An 18,258-nucleotide genomic window follows, 5' to 3' on the forward strand; every position below is an offset into this window, starting at 1 on the left:
TATTAAGAATGTCAAGAAGCACTCTTGTAAGTGTGAGTCACTCAGTCATGTCCAGTTATTCGTGACCCATGGACTGTAGCCCACCAGATCCTCTGTCCACAGAATTTTCTAGGCAAGAATATTGGAGTGGGTAGCCATTCCTTTCTTGAGGGGCTCTTCCTGACCCAGGGGTCAAACCCAGGTCTCCCACATTGCACACAGATTCGTTACCAAACAAACCACCAGAGAACCCTGACCCTGGTGTACACGGATGTAAAAATCCTCAAAAGAATATTAGCAAACCAGATTGAAGATACATTAAAAGAATCATACACGATGATCAAATGGAATTGATTCTGTGCCTGCATGCATGATTTATTATCTGCACATCAATCCCTGTGATACACAATATGAGCAAAACTAAGAATGATATCATGTGATCTTCTCAACGATTGCAGAAAAAGCTTTCAACAAACTGTAACATCAATTTGGCTACAATCTCTCAATATAGTGGCTATACATGGAACATCCTAAAGGGTATATAAGACAATCCCACAGCTAACATCCAACTCAGTGGTAAAGAGGTGAAAGATTTTCCTAAAAGATCAGGAATAGTACAAGGATGCCCACTCTCATCACTCTTGTTCAACACAGAGGGGGAAGTGTCCTACCCAGCATAACTAGGCAAGAAAGGGAAATAAAAAGCATCCCTATAGGAACAGATGAAGTTACACTGCCACTATTAGATTACGACAGGATTTATATGACACCCTAAAAACTCCACCAAGTAACAAGCTTTAAAACTAATAAATTCAGCAATAGAGCAGGATATGAAACATCAGAGAGAGAACAGAACAGTCCCATATACAAATGCATCAAAAAAAAAAAAAAACCTGAAATAAATTGAATCGAGGAGCAGAAACACCTGTACAGTCATGGGCTCCAAGACAAAGTGTCTGGGTTCAAATCCTACCTTACTCACTGACCTGCAGAGTGACTCAGGGCAAATCACACTGAGGCTCAACATATTCAACTGAAAAATGGACACAAATCCAGTATCTCTTCCCAGGGCTGTGAAACTCCAAGGAAATACTTACTTAGGCCCGGGGGTTGGAGTGTCTCCGGGAGCCTCTCCTTGTATGAAATTCGTCTAGAAATGGGCTCTCCTGATCCTGTGGGTGAGGGTCAAGTGTAGAGCCTGGGAGACAAATGGGACTGGACGAGGACGAGGACAAAAAAAAAAAAAACAAAAAAACTAGTTCTGTGTCAGGGAGGGAAGCCACCTCCTTTCCAGATCTCATAGCAGGGCCTGCACCGAGGGCCCGGGGGATGCACAATCAGATGTGAACTCCAAACCCCCCACAGCAGGCATGGAGCCTTCCTGGCAAGAACCGTCTCTCTGGTCCAGGCTCCATTGCGATGTGGTGCTGCTCCCTGAGTGCTCCATGTCCCCACCAGGCAAAGAGGAGCTCTTGGGGGTTGGGGGTCTATTAAACCACAGGTGCCTGAGAGTCAGAATGACACAAGGACTAACAACATTGAAATTAGCTATATTAAAAAAAAAATGACAGAAGCACAGACGAGGCAGGGGATGAGAAGCAGAAGGATTGACTACCTCTCAAGTCTTTAGCAGAAATATCTCCACACCAGCTCAGCAGAGACCACAGGAGGAAAATATAATGGCAAAGCAGGCTATGGGTATATCTCTACACTGTTGGACCCAGGGACCCACGTCCCAATCCACCAACATCACTTTGTGTATCCAGAGATGAAGAGGAAGAAACACAGAGCTTGCCTGAGGAAGTCTCAGCCAGACTTAATAGTGGGCTTGCTGAGCATGGTCACATGGTCACTATGGACTCAGCCCGTCCTCCGTGCTCACATCCTCTGTCCTCACAGAAACATACATGGTTCACTACAGAGAACCCTCTGAGGGTACTTGTGTACACTAGAAACTGGCAAAGGTGAAATGCGAAGCGAATACACACACATGGAAACGTGCCTCTGGGGTGCTGTACAAATTACCAAAGAACTGACGTTTTTGATACTTGGCATTTTTAAAACAGCTTCTTAATGTGTAAACGCAGAAAGGACACTTCCAGGAGAAAGGACAAGGGAATCGTCCCATTGGGACAACTTGGTATCCATGTGGGAAGGTACCTCGAAAAACACCACCAAACCAATTAGACACCTACTAACAACCAACAATTGAAGAAAAAACTTCACAAAATTCTGAACCATTTTTCATGAGGGAATATCTTTTCTTAAAATGAGGTGATGTTGATTTACAATAAACTGCCTGTTTCAGGTGTAGAGCAAAGTGATTCAGTGATTCACCTCTCAGGTGCTCCCTTGGACAAAACTCATTCCCTTTGGGAGGCCCCGGGGCCTTGCCCTCTCCTCAGAACAGCTAAGAATCCTGAACAGGCAAAGCAGCATGTGGTGGTGCGCGTGGGGGCTTTTAAACTGAATACGTTATTCTAAGATGGTACAAGAAAGAAGCCCAGAGGTTAAGAGAGGGAAGATCTCCAAACCTACCTTTGAACAGGACGTCTTGCTCCCCTGAAAGTGGGTGCGTGAAACAGCGCTTCGGAAGGGAAGAGATGCGTCATGACTATTCCGTCTGCGGTGTGTAGAGAGGACTGGCAGGCACTCCCAGGACTCTCAGGCTCCCAGAACACTGAGCACACGCACACAGTGACGGGACTCTTAGCCCCGCTCTGGGGGCATCGCACTGTCTCCACCCCTGACACAGGGTGAGCGGCTCAGGCGTGTCCTGGAGGGGATGGTCACATGACCTGGACCTGGCCAATCTGTGTGCTCCATCCTCCCTGGCCACCGTGATTGGCTCAGGACTGGGGCGGTGACCAATCAGGGCCCAGGGCCGGGCCTCACGCTGGCCTCAAGGGAGGAGGAGCGCTGGTTCTGCCGGAAGGGGTGGGGCCGCGTGAGGTCAGGCTACAGCAGTGGGAGGGGCGTGAGGTCAGCCTGGGGCGGTTGGTGGCCTTCCCGCGCCCGCCCGTCGGGGCAGAGCCGCCGGCCTGAGACGGAGGGCGCTGCTGAGCCCAGGGGTTGAGAGTCCTGGTTCCTGCTGTGGTCCCGGAGCTCCACCTGAGACCGGAGGGAAGCCGTCTACCCGTGAGTCCTCTCCTGCTTGTCTGTCAGCTTGTTTGAACCACGCTGGGTTTTCTGTCCAGCTGGCTGAGCGGAGACCTGTGGAAATGCACCTGTGTGGGTTTTGGCCGGCCTCAGGGAAGAAATGCCGGATGACACTGGGAGACTCCAGTTTAACCTGGATTCAGGTCATATCCCTTGAAAGTAAAGTGGAAGTCCCTCAGCCGTGTCCAAGTCTTGGCGACCCCATGGGCTATACAGTCCATGGAATTCTCCAGGCCAGAATACTGGAGTGGGTAGCCTTTCCCTTCTCCAGGGGATCGTCCCAGTCTCGGGATTGAACCGAATTCTCCCGCATTGCAGGCAGGTTCTTTCCCAGCTGAGCTACAAGAGAAGTCCAAGAGTACTGGAGTGGGTAGCCTGTCCCTGTGTAGCGGATCAGCATTCCTGACCCAGGAAGCAAACCGGGGTCTCCTGCATGGCAGGAGGATTCTTTACCAGCTGAGCTGTCGGGGAAGCCCAATATCTCTTAAGGCCAGCTACTAATTGTAGAATTACCCTAATTAGTCTTCACGGGATTAAGGTAGCAACCTGCTAAGGTAGCAATGGATGTCCTTTTTCTAGAGGAGAAAACTGGGGCTCAAAGAAGGGGGTAACACAGCTACAGCAAGGAAGTGTGTACCTACACAAAACCCCCAGATCCTGTTGTTAGAACTCAGGGAAGCCATATGGTGTGGCTTGTCCATGTGACAGGGGCTAAGGCAGCCAGCCCACACTGGATACAGTGGGGACCTGACTTGGTAACTGCCTTCTGGCAGCTCTGAGACTCACAAAAGCAATTTGCACTGAAGAGAAGAAGGACACCTCCCTCACCCACCCCACCACACCCTCTGGGTACTCCCACACCCTGCCCCCTTTCTCTTGCTTTGTGAGGGACTAAGAGTCACGCTCAGGTGACCACATTGGCTGTCCACTGTTCACGAGCTTCCAACTGGAGCTGCTACAGGAGAGGCCACGAGCCTTTGCCCCTGAGTACCTCTCTTTCCTTTGCACCGTGGGGGCCCTCCTCCACACCTGTACACCAGAGGCCTTTTCTGAGACATGCAGGGACCCTCCTTCAGTTTGCATCAGGTTGCATCCATCGCTGTCCTTTCAGTGCCTCCCTTGAAACTCAGCTCATGAGCTCCTTTGTCTGCATCGCGGCCCACCTGGCTGCCATGGAAGGGACAGAGCTGACAATGAATCCAAAGCTCAGATCTGACAGACAGGAATCTGTGTATAAAGGACCTGATTATTCACGCTGTAGAAGCTGTAGGAGGCTCCAGGGATCCGTAACCAGGGCTTGGGCCAAAGTGGCTCCACGGCGGTTTTAATGCCTGGGGAGGGTTCTGTCTATAGTGGGGGTGGGGTGAGTCTCCTGAGGTTCTGAAGGCCCACTGCGTGCAGGTTCATGGTGCACAGAGAAGAGAAGGCAGAGTCCTTGCCTGGCGGTGGTCATGGATGAGCCAGACAGGCAGGCAGGGCACGATAGCACCTGAGCTGCCTTCGTGAGTGAATGGTGTGGGGGCGGAGGAAGAGAACCAGGTCTGCCCCCTTATGTGGTGCCTGGGGCAGGTTGTCACCAGACTAAACACTTACTATGGTGATGGCCATCACTGCTGTCTACCTGGGGTTGACATTGGTGTGTGCCTACATGTGAGCGGTCAGGCCGTCTCGAAACTACACTGGCCATGGGCAATGCCTGTCCTTGGAACTTGACATGTTTCGTCTCTTCCTTACTGAACGTTGATTTCCAAGAGGGTTTTTGGGCCACAAGGATGTTGGTTTTTCTCTAGCTTTGTCTCGTGAGGAATGCTTTTCTGGTCGTTGGTGTGGTTTGCTTTCCCAGCTCTCTTTCTTGGCTTATTTTGTGAAGTTGTTTCTGCCAGAGGAAGAGCTCAGAATTTGCCTTCTGGCTGAGATGTGACACTTCACTTGAACCCAGCAGAGGGAGGAGTGGTGGGTCTGGAAGAAACGGGTTCATAACTTCGTGTATAGGACGCGTGGAGGCTGAGCCTGGCTGACTGGCTGTGACCACAGGTGACCCTCTTGCCCCCCACCTCCCCCAGGAAGCGTAGGCCCAGAGGAACTCAGCTTAAAAATAGCTTGCCCAGCCACCCACAAGAGGGGCCCTGCTTGTCAAATTAGGATCTGACACCTTGATCCAGAAGTCAGTATCACACACGAGTGTCCAGGAGCGGTGTCATGCCAGAGACCCCTGGGGCAGCAGACAGGATGGAAATGGTGGGGAAAGGTCCCGGAGGCAGGCGGCCCAGGCCTGCTTTCTGCCCCCCACTCTTCTGTCCCTCCAATGGCACTGGGGTCAGCGGCCAGGGTTCCCAGGAAACAGACAAGAGCAGCTTGTGGGCCAACATGTTTCCTTGTAACTGAAACCCATCAGCATTTTTCAAGTCCAACCTCAAAGCCAGAGCATAATTTATGCCCACTGGTCATTGCCAAGAAGGCCATACTGAAAATCCCGTCTGAGTACTGGGGTTGACCGAGGCCCACACTGCCCTGATGTTGAACTTGACTCCGGCTTTGGCAGAATTATGAAGGCCGCAGACACGTGAACCCTACAAGGTCAGTTTGCTTTTGAGCTGCCTTTCAGGGCTCGCCACCGCACCCCAGGGCTGGCGGGCTGTAGTTTCTCCTCATTCCTCCCCGGAGCTGGTGTGGGCCGTGGCGCCATCTGTTTCCCATCTTTGTGGATGTTGTTTTCTGAAAAGCAAGCGAGGAGCTGCCTGCTGGAGGATGGGAGCCGCCTCCACACCAGACTCCAGGAGGCTCGGTCAGGCAGTGAGGGCACCTGAGCTCCCAGGGAGGCTCATACCCCGCCCAGCCCCTCTGAGGCCACATGTGTGTGTCCAGACCCAGCCCGGCCACGAGCTGGGGGCTGAGCAGCCTCAGTCTTTCCATCTGTAGAATGGAGAGGCTTTAATCTGCTGGGGGTGGGCAGGGAGGCCATGGACATGGGGCGGGGGGAGGGGCATGTTTCTTGCAGTTTCCAGCTGAGGCCTTGTGGGCGTGAGCTGGTGTCGGAGACAGTTCCCTGACTTGGCTAAGTGTGGTGATGAGGGTGGAGTTGGGGGTAGGGGTCCCTCCTCATAGCCTGGACATTGGGGTGGGGTTTCTCGACTTTGAGGCACCTCAAGTCTAATTTCAACAGCTCCGTATGTAAGGATAATGCAGCCACAGATGTTCTCAGGGACTTGTCAGCCTGGATGCAAACCCCCATCCCCACCTCACCCTGTGTGGGCATCCTGCCCCGGCTTGTGGTACAGGGGTCAGATCCCTTTACCGAGGGAAGGAACTGAGGCTCTGAGAGGTGGGACAAGGAGATCAAGGTCCCTGGGCCCGACAGGGGCAGAGCCAGCACTTGAACCTGGGTGCTGGGCCCTCATGTCCGACTCTTTGACCTGAACCGTGAGAACTGGACTGTAGAGAGGGCTGAGCGCCAAAGAATTGATACTTTTGAACTATGGTGTTGGAGAAGACTCTTGAGAGTCCCTTGAACTGCAAGGACATCAAACCAGTCAATCCTAAAGGAAATCAACCCTGAATATTCACTGGAAGGACTGATGCTGTAGCTGAAGTTCCGATAGTTTGTCCAACTGACGTTAAGAGCTGACTCATCGGAAAAGACCCTGATGCTGGGAAAGATTGAAGGCAGGAGGAAAAGGGGGCGCCTGAGGATGAGATGGTTCGATGGCAACACTGAGTCCATGGACATAAGTTTTGAGTAAGCTCTGGGAGATGGTGAAGGACAGGGAAGCCTGGCGTGTTGCAGTCCATGGGGTCTCAAAGAGCTGGACATGACTTAGTGACTGAACAACAACAAAATGTCTTCAGGCCCCATCTCACTCCTACCCAAAGACTCAGTGTCTATGCCATGAGCCTCTCCTACATTGAGGTGTCAGGGGCCATTGTGTAGTCCCAAAGCTATTCATATCTCTCTTCCAAATCCCACCATCACACATTCATTTCTTTGGCCAGAAAGTTTTCATGTCTCTTGAGTCTTAAGCGCTGAGGCTTTTATACACCCCACCTGTCTTCCTTTGGGCCTCTCTAGGTTTTGTGGAAGCATACTTGTTATAAACTGGAGAAGAAAATGGCAAAGATATGAAGTGAATTCTGGACATGGTTTAAGAGTCTTGTCTTGAAAGTTGCCCAAGGAAATGGCAACCCACTCCAGTGTTCTTGCCTGGAGAATCCCAGGGATGGGGTCACACAGAGTCGGACTCGACTGAAGTGACTTAGCTTTAGCAGCAGCAGCATCTCTACTCAGAGTCAGCAATTTGACCTTCTTGTACTTCTTTTCCTTGTTGGTTTTAGTATCAAGGTTATGCTAGTCTTATGAAACAAGGAGGAGAGTGTTCCTGGTTTACCCCAAGAGTTCCTGTGAGATTGCTGTTTACTTCCCTGGCTTTTTGGAAGAATTGATTGGCAAAACAAGTAGGTTTCATTGTGGGGAGGCTTTTCACTTCAGATTTAATTTTTTTCATGCAAATAAAAATTTCTGATTTTGTATGTCTTCTTGGGTCTATTTAGGTAAAGCATTTCCCACTGCTAGGAATTTAGTGAGGCCAGCAGACTCTACAATTGGTAAGTGAACTGTGTTCATAATATCTTTCTTGTCTGCAAGATGGGTTGTCTCCCCTTTTAAAAATCCTTGATATTGGTGATTTGTGCCCTGTCTCTTTTTCTTAATCAGTTTCTCTAGGGGTTTATCATTTTTATCAGTCCTTTCAAAGAGCCAACTTTTGGCATTGTTTTTTTAAAAAAATTCGTATGTGCTTACTGTTTCCTTATTTTCTGCTCCTTTTTCTTCTATCTGCCTTGTGTGTCGTTTGCTCTGCTTCTTTTCTGGTTTCTTGGGATAGAGGCTTAATTGATTTTTAGCCTTCCTTCTTTTCCAGGATATGTGTTTAAGGCTTTAAGACCCTGTAAACATAGTTCACTGGGTCCCAGAAGTTTGAATAAGCCAGACTTTCATTATCTTTTATGGAAAAGTATTTCTAATTTTCGTTGTGTTTTTTAAAATTATTATTCATGAAGTTCTTCAAGAAGTATGTCATTTAACTTCCCAATGTTTGGGAAGGTTTTTCTAGTGACCCTTTTTTGATTCCTAGCTTAATTCCATGAAGAGCCCTGTCTTAGGCTTTTAGGGCTACTGTTACCAATACTGTAGACTAGCTGCTAGACAAGAGAAAGTTGTTTCTTAGAGTACTGGAGGCTGGGCAGTCCCAAGATCACCAGCAGGTGCCACGTCTGGTGAGGCCTGGTTCCTGGTTCCTAGACTGCCTGCTGCTTCTCCCTGTTCTCGCATCACGGGAGCCCATTCCCTCCTGACCTGAACCCTCCCAGAGTCCCTGCCTCCGAGTATCATCTCCACGTGCGGGGTGAAGTTTGAGGGCACATAGACTGTCAGCCCATTGCAATCCCTAAGCATACCCTGCATTATTTCAGTCCTTTGAAATAATTCGAGCTTTCCTAGTGGCCCAATATATATTCCTTTTGTTATATGTTCCTTGGGCCCCTGAAAATCACGCGTATCAGGGGGAATGCAGTGTTCCGTGCGTATCACTTAGATCAGGTTTGTCAATCATATAATTCAGATTTCGGTAGCCACGTTGAGTAAAGCAGAAGTAGGTGAAATCATCCGTAATACGTTTTATTTTAACACACCCAAAGCAGTACCCTTTCCGTGTGTGATCAATCAGCATGATGGAACCCAATGAATCAGTTTCTGTTCTCTTCTTCACGCTGCGTCTTTAAACTCCAGTGCGTGTCTCACGTGTGCAGCACGCCTCAGCGCAGCGCCGGCCGCACTTCAGGTCCTTCATGGCTGCAGGTGCCCACGCACCAGGGAGCCCAGCTCCGTGAGAGATGTGTCTTTAACGTCTGCCATTGCGATTGTGAACCTGGCTGTTACTCCTTTTCTGTTTCTGTCAGTTTTTATGTATTGATATTTTGAGGTTATGTTATTAGGTACATTCAAATTTAGATTGCTCATCTATTTGGTAGACTGAACTTGTATCAGTATGAGATGCTTCCTTTTATCGCTAGGAATGCTTCTTACTCAGGGCACTGTTTGACAGTGATATTGCCACATCAGTTTTCTGTCCTTGTTTGCCTGCGTATCTTTTCGTATCACCTGTCTGTGGTCTTCCATCTTCACATGTACCTCTGTGAATAGTGTAGAGTTTTGATGTTAATCAGTTTGACACTTTTTATCTTTCCGTGAGAACCTTTGCTCTGTTTACAGTTTGATGTTCCCGTGTGCAGACAGCGTGTTGCTGTTTGTTTTCTGTCTGTCCCGCCTCTTCTGTGTCCTTGTCTCGGGCCTTCTGTTAGAAGGATGAGGTGCTTTTCTAGTTCTTCCTCCTCTGCCAGGTGGTTGGGTGAGTGTGCGCAGATACGGCGCGTGGTTTACATTTAAGTCTAACTTAGTGCTGTTACTGCCTCCCTGACACGGCTGTTTGCTCCTTGTCACTGTTATCCTTTAAAACTGTAGATATATTTTTGGTGTTGTCATGATTGTAGAGTTAATGTGTACTGTCAGAGTTACCTCATGGTTGGTCTTTACTTGTTTTTTATATTTCAGTCAGAGACTACTTTTCTTTTTCCCAAAGCACGGCCTTAATATCTTTTTAGTTCATGTCTGTGGGTGATGAGTTGTCTCATTTCCATTTGCCCTAAAAGTCTTTATTTTCTTTCCCCTTGGAAGCATGTTTTTGTTGGGTGTAGAACTCCAGGTTGGTGGTGTTTCTTTGCAGCATTTTACAGGCGCCCGTCAATGATCTCCTGACTTCGTTGTTCTTGAAAAGTCAGCTCTCGGCGTTGCTGTGCCATTAAAAGCCACACCTTTTTTCCTCTGAGCGCTGGAACATTTTCTTCTCGCCTCAGGCACCCGCAGAGCTGCTGAAACCAATGTGTGGTTTTCATTTTTGAGTCAATAGTCTGATTCTTGAGCCAACTCTTTCCCCCGTCCGTGCCAGTCAGTTCAGTCACTCAGCGTCTGACCCGTTGCGACCCCATGGACTGCAGCACGCCAGGCTTCTCTGTCCATCACCAGCTCCCGGAGCCTGCTCAAGCTCATGTCCATCGAGTCAGTGATGCCAGCCAACCGTCTGGTCTTCTGTTGTCCCCTTCTCCTCCCGCCTTCAGTCTTCTCCAGCATCAGGTTCTATTCCAGTGAGTCAGTTTCTCGCATCAGGTGGCCAAAGTATTGGAGCTTCAGCATCAGTCTTTCCAGTGAATATTGAGGACTGATTTGCTTTAGGATGGACTGGTTGGATCTCCTTGCAGTCCACGGGGCTCTCAAGAGTCTTCTCCAACATCACAGTCCAGAAGCATTGATTCTTCGGCATTCAGCTGTCTTCATGGGCCAATTCTCACATCCATACATGACTACTGGAAAAAACACAGCTTTGACTAAATGAACCTTTGTCGGCAAAGTAATGTCTCTGTTTTTTAACATGCTGCCTAGGTTCATCATAGCTTTCCTTCCAAGGAGCAGGTGTCCTTTAATTTCACCATCTGCAGTAAGTTTGGAGCCCAAGAAAATAAAGTCTGTCACTGTTTCCATTGTTTCCCCATTTATTTGCCATGAAGCGATGGAGCCGGATGCCATGATCTTCATTTTTTGAATGCTGAGTTTTATGCCAGCTTTTTCACTCTCCTCTTCCACTTTCATCAAGAGGCTCTTTAGTTCCAACCCCTGGAGGCATTTCTTATTCCCCTTTCTGTCTTTTCTCCCTCATAAGGGGACCCATTTATAGCTTTTAACAACATAGTTTCACAACGGGCTCTTTCTGTACTTTTTTCCCTCTTATATATATTTTTTAACTGATCCATCCTTCAGTTCACTGATCCTCTCTTCAGGTACGTCCAGTTTGATGTTAAGCCCAGAGACTGAGTTCGTAAATTCAGTCCCTGTTATTTTAAAGTTGTAGCATCGGTTTTGATTCTCAGAAATTTCTCCTTTGGTCAAGTATATTTTTTGAACTGGTGACGTTTGCATCTGATACCTCTAGCATACCTCTGATATTCTGATAGACATCTGCTACCTCTGGATCTGTTTCAGTTCTTTTTCTCTTGGTCCTGTTTGTTGTTACACCCTTTTTTGCTTTGTTGGTTGCATGTTGGACACTACGTTTGGAAAACCCTAGAGGTCCTGAGTGATGCTGTCTTCCCCAGACTTTCCTCTGACGTAGACCTCTAGTGGGGACAGAGCTCTCTGTTCACTCAGGGCCTGAGTGACTTGAGGCTGGGGGGGGTCCTTGTAAGCTGAGTCTCAGCAGCCTTCACCCACCTTCCCCGCCTCCCCCCACCCGACCCCAGGGAGGAGCCCTCCGGCGTCTCCGTCTGGAAGCCTGGGGGCCCTCCCAGGGCCCCTCCTTCTCGGCAGGTCCTGAATCCCACCGTCCGCCTCCTGAAGACCATGAGGTGATTGATACTCAGCGCTCAGCCAGTTTGGGCAGAGTGTTGGGTACGTTTTCTGTGCCCAACTTTTCTTGGGGAGATTGGTCTCTACCATCCGGACTGACTTGTCAGGCCTGCGCTCATCTGTTTGTCTTCCCAGCCGGAGGAACCGTCCAGAGCTGTGTTAGCCAGTCCCCTCTGCTGGACTTTCCCCTGCCTTTTGTTCGCAGAGTCAGCTTTGTTCAGATGCCGTGGGGGAAGGAGCGGAACTCTCAGTCTCCAGCTGCCTCACTGGGCTTCCCTGTTGCTTGAAATCTTGGATTGTGGCTGCCTGAGGACCTCTTTTAAAATGTATTTAGCTTTTCTAGCTCTGGGTAGGCTGACCTACAAGCTGCTTGCGTCTGTAACTGGAAGTGGGGAAGCCCTGGGTGTCTTCTTTCATCTGAGGCCACATGTAAGCATCACAGTAATTATACTGATCATCTTTATTTGATCCCAGGAAAACAAGAGGCAGGGGTCCTTGCTTAGTACCCACGGTTGTGTTTCGGATCAGAATCCCCAGCTTGCCCATGCTCTTTCAGTGCCACTTGAATTTGGGAAGAAGGTGGAGCAAGCGGCCCACGCAGCCTGGGGACGGAGGAGCCGGTGTGCCCGCTTCCCCTGCGCCTGCCAGCCCAGGGCAGGCCTTGCGATGACAGGATGCTGGTGGTGGACGAGAAGCTGAGGAGGGCGGGGCTGCGTGACCTGTGTTCTGTGATGGGGTCACATGTGGGTTTTCTTTTTCAGTTTGAAAAGTGACTGCTTTTACCACCGTTAGTATTTTTTGGACCAAGGCAGATATATAAATAGGTAAATAAAGGCTCTTTCGTCGATTAAAAAAAAAAAGAAAAGTGACTGCTTTTAATCTTCCCTCCAGTTTCACTTTCAGGTTGACAATGAAGATTTTATTCTTCAAGTTGAGCACAGTGATTTTACAGTGTTTTTGAAAGCCACAGTTGAGGTTTTCAAAAGACGTCTCAGAGAACTCCAGTAGATAAAGCGAAAAAAAGAGAACGTGTTCAGGGTGCACTGAGGGCGGGACCCGAAACTGTACCCTGTCTCCCCAGAGTCTGTCATTGCTGAGATGGGCGGACATACGACCCCAAGCACCCAGGGGACTGAGTCCTCAAGTGACCGCAGAGGTCCGGGCTGAGCCAGGAGCAGTATGGGCTATGCCCTGGCGCGTGGAGAGCCGCGAGGCTGGGAGTGGGGCCAGGAGAGGGGGTGGGAGACTCGGGCGCGGAGGGAGGGCAGGGCAGCCCCTGGCGGGATCTGGGAGGCGCTGGCTGTCACGGCTGGAGGCAGGGCCACCCCTGAACTTCCACCATGCCGCCCCCATGGGGCCGAGTCTTCTGGCGGCCCAGGGTCCAAGTTAAGAGCGCGAGCTCGCAGCAGGTTGAATGAAACCCTGTCCCCACTGTGGGTTCATTGTAAGCGCCCGGAGCGAGGTTGGTCAAGCCCTTGCTGAGCTCGAGTGAGGGAGCCAGTCAGGGAGGACCAAGCTCAGGGTGAGAGTGAGGGGCAGCCAGCATGGTGAGTGCTCCTCAGCCGGGTGGGTTCTGGGCACACCCTTGAGTTCAGGGGTGCCCTTTCAGTAGCCTCACTGCAGGCTTATTTCGGGGGTGGAGGAAGCAGAAGCCCACTTAGAAGACGTGCTCATCCCTAGTGGTGGTGGTTTCTGAAGCAGTTTATACTGTTCGGTTTGACTGTGACCCAGTGACTTTGCAGGGTCACGTTTGAGGGTGGGCCTGAGCTGTGGGCACGGCCTTCCTTCTCCCGCACCCAACACACACCTGCCATCTTTTTGGCAGCCCCTCCCCGCTCTCTGCACCCTTGATGGTGGGCCTGAGCCCAGCCCCCCTGTTACCATGGAGCCCCTTGTGACAGAGTGGGTTCCATGTTCTGGGCTCCTGGGAGATGTGCTGGAGGCAGAGCCTTCGTGCCATTTCTTCTTGAGACAGCGGAGCTGGTGGTCATAGTGTGAGATCGGTGTGTGTGAGAGCAGTGTGTGCGTGAGAGCGGTGTGTGTGAGAGCGGTGTGTGCGTGAGAGCGGTGTGTGTGAGAGCAGTGTGTGAGAGTGGTGTGTGTGAGAGCGGTGTGTGTGAGAGAGCGGTGTGTGCGTGAGACCGGTGGTCATAGTGTGCGATCGGTGGTGATACCTCAGGTGCTGAGGTATCTGCCTGGGAAACAGCAGGTGCCCCTGAGTGGGGGGCTGCCCACATCCGCGAGGATGGGTCGCAGAAGGGCCAGCCTTTGGGCGCTTTTCCCATGCTGCAACCCCAAGAAAAAGGCCAAGACAAGAAATAAGTTGGCCTCATCCCAAGTCCTGGAAGCAGAGTGGCCGGAGGTGAGAGCAGCCGGGGGCTGGGCCCGTCGGGTTGGCCCTCACCTGGTGAAGCGTTGGGGTTCTGTTTCACTGTGTTCGCATGGTTGTGGGCCCTGCCGGCCAGGGCGTTCTGGCCTCCTGGGCAGGATCGACCCCAGCAGGTTGACCTTGTAAGAGGCTGTGCATGTGGTGCATGGACGATGGGCGGGGGCCCCACAGGAAGGGAAACAGTGGCTGGAGGAGTCACTGGGGCACGTGGACTGAGCCATAGAGTCAGTCCTTGGAGCAGAAAGGCTAAGCCCGTTAAGGTCTCTCTTCTTCCAAACAAGGCATCCCCTGGCTGGAGGAGTCTCTGGGGCATGTGGATCGAGCTAGAGAGTCAGTCCTTGAAGCAGAAAGGCTAAGCCCCTTAACGTCTCCCATCTTACAAAGCACAGACCAGTTCGTCCAGTGTTCTCGTGACGGGTACCTAGTGCTCATGTATATAACATACACCCTCATAGCTTCACATGTCTACTGCATGCCTCTTAAAAAGTGTTGGGCAGTGCTCTAGGTGCCGAATACTTAGTATGTAGTAGGGGATACGTGGCCCAGGATTTTTGTATTTGTGCAAAGAACAATCGAAGAATGAAAGAGTCCGTGTGGTTCGGTTTGAGCAAGTTCACCACATGGACGGCCCCGCGTACATACATATTGTGATAAAATACATATAACATGAATTTACCATTTTAAGCAGTTCATTGAATGACTGGGTGACTTCAGTGGAGTCAGGCTAACAGATGGCCTTGGGGTGCCATCAGCCTCTTTCGCAGAGGAACACTCCAAAGCCTGGTGGCCTTGTAGACCTTACCTTTCTTCTTCACTCTCCCCAGGGGCTCTAGGTCACTTGTCTGTGTGTCGTTGAAGAATCTCTTTATCCACTTTGTTGTTAGGTGTATGTTTAGGAAAGTTTCTCAGACTTGCCTGGGTCTTGAGAAGGCTGGCTTGGATTCCGGGTTCTCCCCTGCCGCGTGCCTGCCAGGTCGAGGTGGAGGCTGCAGGCCAGTCTGAGTTGTAGGGGTCTGTGTGGCCTTGGGGTCAGCGGACCCCCTCTTCTCCGGAGGGGCAGGGAGATCCTTTGAGTGGAGCCTGGAGAGAATGGACAGTGTCAGTCTTCAGAGTCTCGCTCTCTTTAACATTTGTGTTTGCGTTTAGTTACTTCCTCATTTACCTGTTTTCTAGGAGTTGGCCACATCTCAACAACTAAAGGCATGCAGGGAGCAGCTTCTTACAAGAGAAGCGGAAATCGCGGAGCTGAAAGCCGAAAGGAACAACACCAGGGTCAGTAGGCGGAGTCTCACGTGTTGACCTGTGCCCCGCGGGGGTCACCGCTGGGCTCCGTGTTGGTGTCTTTAAAGTCTGTCTGGTTTTCAAGTCATTTTTCACATCTTCCCACTGAGCAGACCGAGGTGGATCAGTTTGGGGTTCTCATACCTTGCTTCAAATTTATGATGAGAGCTAATGTAATTTTAGTACACTTGAGGGGAGAGTTCTCTTAGCTTCCATTTTTGTCCATGCTGCAGTTTGTGTGGGATCTTAGTTCCCCGACCAGGGATTAAAACCCATGAGCCCTGCAGAAGTGTGGAGTGTTAACTCCTGGGACACTGGGGAAGTCCACTCTAAATTCAGACTGAACTGGCGGGATTCCGACGTGCCTTAGCATGGTTTTGGTCTTAGCGTGAGGCTGAGAGGCGTTCTCAGCCCTGAATTCAAGTGTGAGGTTGAAGGTGCTCCTTTGGCCCCGCCTTGCAGCTGCTGCTGGAACACCTGGAGATCCTGGTTTCCCGGTATGTGCCGTCCCTCCGGATGAAGGCGGGCCCGCAGCAGGCGCAGTCCCCAGCCAGCATGACCAGCGAGGTGGAGCTGCTCAGGGCGCTGAGATTGCTCTTTGAGCACCACAAGGCCCTGGACGAGAAGGTACCAGCCACGCGGCCGTCCTGGATTTGTACATTTGCTGCCTGGTTAGGTGGACGATGCGTGTATTTATGGAACTAGTTGACTTTTGAGCTTCTTGAATTCTTGTAAATACAGGCTTTTCTGTAAGAACTCAGAGTTTTATATGGTTAAAAAGCGTTGCCTGAGTCCATGCTCAGACATGTCCGAGTCTTTGCGACCCTGTGGACCGTAGCCCACCACGCTCCTCTCTTCATGGGGCTTCCCAGGCAAGAATACTGGAGTGGGTGGCCATCTTCTACTCCAGGGGATCTTTCCGACCCAGGGATCGAACCTGCCCTCTCACATTGGCAGGCAGATTCTTTACCACTGAGACACCTGGGAAGTGCCCAGTTAAAAAGTATTAGTTGGCATAAATGTCTCAAGGTTTTTTTTATTCTGTATACCAATTTGCAATTAAAAACTGGGTAATACAGTTCTTTTAGGATAACAGTTTTTTCCTCTGAAACTGAGAATTTAAAGCTGTTAGTAAGCAGATTTTCTTCACCTTAAGGTAAATGAGAGACATTAAAGGTATTCTGTTACAGTAGCCATGGAATCAGGTGAGGGTAGAATAAGAAGCGCACTATCGTATGTACACACATCAACACACAGTGATTCGGCCCCTTTTATTTCAGTGGAGAGAGCAACTACGACACGCTCTCGAAAGGTGTAGTTCCTTAGAAGAGGAATTAAGGACCGCAGACAAACAGGTGAGTTTGGACAGTCATCGTGTAATTCAGTTAAGGGTTCGTCATTTGTGTACTTTCATTCTCAAAAAGTACGAAGGCTGTAGTGGTGGACATCATGTGTTATTTATCTTTGAAATGGGGCGCAAGGGCCTGAGGAATAACCCCAGGGAGGGTGGGGCCTGGAGCCAGGGAGAGACCTGTTGGAGGGCGGCGGGGTGGGCAAGGAGGACAGGGGGCTTGGTGACATGGGTTCCTGCAGCCCCCGGGAGCTGCCCGGCAGGGCGGGGCACAGCGCCTGCTTGCAGAGAGCTGGAGACCAGGCGGGAGGGGGACAGCAGAGGCCGCTCCCAGGGAGCCTTCAGAGACCCCGAGTGGGCGCTGCAGGGAGCCCTGGAGGAGGAGTCTGCTGGTTCCCGTTGTGCCATCTGAAGGTCAGAGAAGAGAGGATGTGCTGACCGGGCGGATGGGGGTGAACCCATAGGCAGCTTCTTTGCTGGAGCGGAACTGGGATGATGGCAGGTGGTCCTGCAGCCAGCGAAGGGGGTGGCCCAGCCCTTGGGAGGGGTCGTGAGGAACACAGGGGGTGTGGGCTGAGACCACGCGGCCAGGGAGCCGGCAGCCAGCACCTCGAGGCTGCCCCTCGGATGCTTTGAGGTCATGTCTGGGAAAGAAGGCAGGACCTGGGTTGAGAGTCGGACAGGGGGGAGACTTGCAGAGAGAAGGGTGTGAGGTGTGAGATCGGGAGGGCGGCACGGGCCCCAGCAGGCACTCTCCCGTGCGTCTCTGATGGCAGAGCCGCCCTTGCGGTGCGAGGGGCTGTCCCCCAGAACAGCACGAGTGCGTGTACCCCGAGAGGACAGCCGCGGGGGGCTGGCCCTCCAGTCCCCTAGCTGCCCAGCTCGCTCCTGTCTGTGCGTGTTCAGACCAGCCTGGAGCACGGAGGGCTGGGAACCTGTGAGGACAGCACTCCTCGGGGAGCTAGTACAAGTGATGACCGCTGAGGTGGACCCAGCGGCTGCGGAGCTGAAGGATTTTTTCCTTCATATTTTCCTTCAGCCTGCCTGATGGAGACAAGGATGTATGTTTTTAATTTTGGGTTTTTGTCTCTGACTCGGTCAGCCCACCCTTGTGAATAACCTCATAGGATTGCCTTCCGTCCACGCTGAGACCTGACTGTCACCTCAGGCCACCTAGGAACTGGATTCTCCTGCTGCCCGTTTCTTCAGTACTGCTCGCTTAAGAGATGGCCGTGTCTCATAAGCATGGCCGTTTATCCAAAGTTGGGGCTTCCATATCAAATTGTGCTCGGTTCCTGACAGACGAGAGCTGTCCTGAATGTCGCTGACGAGCCGTGGTCCTCTCGTGCCCAGGTGCAGAGCCAGAGGGAGCAGGACTGGGAGTCCGCGCAGCAGGCCCGCGTGGTGGCCACCGTGGCCCAGGCCTTCGAGAGTGACGAGGATGTGTCTGACGGCGAGGGCGACGGGGTCACCCTCCTCAGCTCGGCCGGTCAGCTGCCGCCCAGTGGGCAGGCCGATGGCGACACTCTTCCTGTGATGCTTCAGGAGCAGCTGGATGCCATCAACGAGGAGATGTGGTGGGTGCGCCCGAACTCAGCTCGCCAGAAACTGGGCTTCTCTGAGGAGCTGTCTTCTCGTACGAGAAGTCTGAGT

General features: G+C 51.3%; 2 long non-coding RNA genes across 2 annotated transcripts in view; one reads left to right on the forward strand and one right to left on the reverse strand.

The window, feature by feature from the left end:
• Nucleotides 1–2,718, reverse strand: part of LOC133051237 (uncharacterized) — a 49,969-nt gene extending 47,251 nt beyond the window's left edge. The window contains exon 1 of the long non-coding RNA XR_009691806.1: nt 2,518–2,718. This is a non-coding gene — a long non-coding RNA (uncharacterized LOC133051237). The remainder of the gene's footprint in view (nt 1–2,517) is intronic.
• Nucleotides 2,719–7,479: 4,761 nt separating this feature from the next.
• On the forward strand, nt 7,480–15,774 carry LOC133050786 (uncharacterized). The gene is made up of 4 exons (XR_009691695.1): nt 7,480–7,587; nt 7,684–7,737; nt 15,147–15,245; nt 15,717–15,774. It is a non-coding gene; the product is annotated as an uncharacterized LOC133050786 (long non-coding RNA).
• Nucleotides 15,775–18,258: the final 2,484 nt, after the last annotated feature.

Source organism: Dama dama, chromosome 33, assembly GCF_033118175.1.
Source record: "Dama dama isolate Ldn47 chromosome 33, ASM3311817v1, whole genome shotgun sequence".
Classification (NCBI taxonomy): domain Eukaryota; kingdom Metazoa; phylum Chordata; class Mammalia; order Artiodactyla; family Cervidae; genus Dama; species Dama dama.